We start from the raw sequence: 893 nt of genomic DNA on the forward strand, positions 1-893 counted from the left end.
TGCAGCTCTGTGATTTCTACCCCTTCCCTATTGTTGTGGGGCAGCTGGAGAGGAGTCGCAGAGGGAGGATGGTAAGGACTGGTAACCTCAGTGTCCTCCAGATGAGATGTTCACACAACCACAGGCCAGACCTGTGTCACATCCTCCCAATTCCTAAGGGTGCTACATGGAATAGGCTGGATGCTCAGGGGGAGCACCTATGGATTTTGGATCTGCTCCCAATCTCTGCTACTGGGGCCAGTGTTGAGTGGAGCAAGGTGGCTGCCTGGGGGACGGAGCTCCTCACCACTGCAAGGCACACCTCGCTTCTTGTGCTCTGAGAGATATCTGTGCTGGGGAGAATTGTCCATGTGGCTATTGCTGAATTATTTCCCTTTAGGGAGCATCTTCACACGTAGACCTTACTTCTATCCTGGAATAAAGAGTGTGCTTCCACAGCTGTGTCTTTACTTGAAGCAAAATCATAAGGAGTGTGGAATGATGTCCATACGAGCTCTATCTGAGAGTCGCTGCTGCCACCTAGGCGAGGCTTTACAGAGAGCCAGGATCTGAGATGCTGCAGAAGACTCGCTAAGGGTTCGGTCCAAGTACAGTACAGTAAGACCAGTTTTCAGAGAGCTCAGTCTGGCCCCAACCAATTCTCTGCACACCAAGACCTCCTCCCCATCTAAGCGGGAGGCAAAGCGCAGCCGCGCAGGACAGGACCCTTCTCCGCTTGGCTGTACCCCTGTGCGAGAGCCGGGCGCACGCTGGCCGTCCCAGCAGTGGTATTTCTTTCCGGGGGGAGTCCTGCTCCATTCCTGTGTGCTACAAAGATGGTGTCAGCAAGAGGCTTCGCACTGTGGTAGCAGAGGAACGGAGGAGGGTTCAGCAGGACCTGAGGAGGGGCTTTC

This window comes from Phaethon lepturus, unplaced genomic scaffold, assembly GCF_000687285.1.
Source record: "Phaethon lepturus isolate BGI_N335 unplaced genomic scaffold, ASM68728v1 scaffold40712, whole genome shotgun sequence".
Classification (NCBI taxonomy): Eukaryota; Metazoa; Chordata; class Aves; order Phaethontiformes; family Phaethontidae; genus Phaethon; species Phaethon lepturus.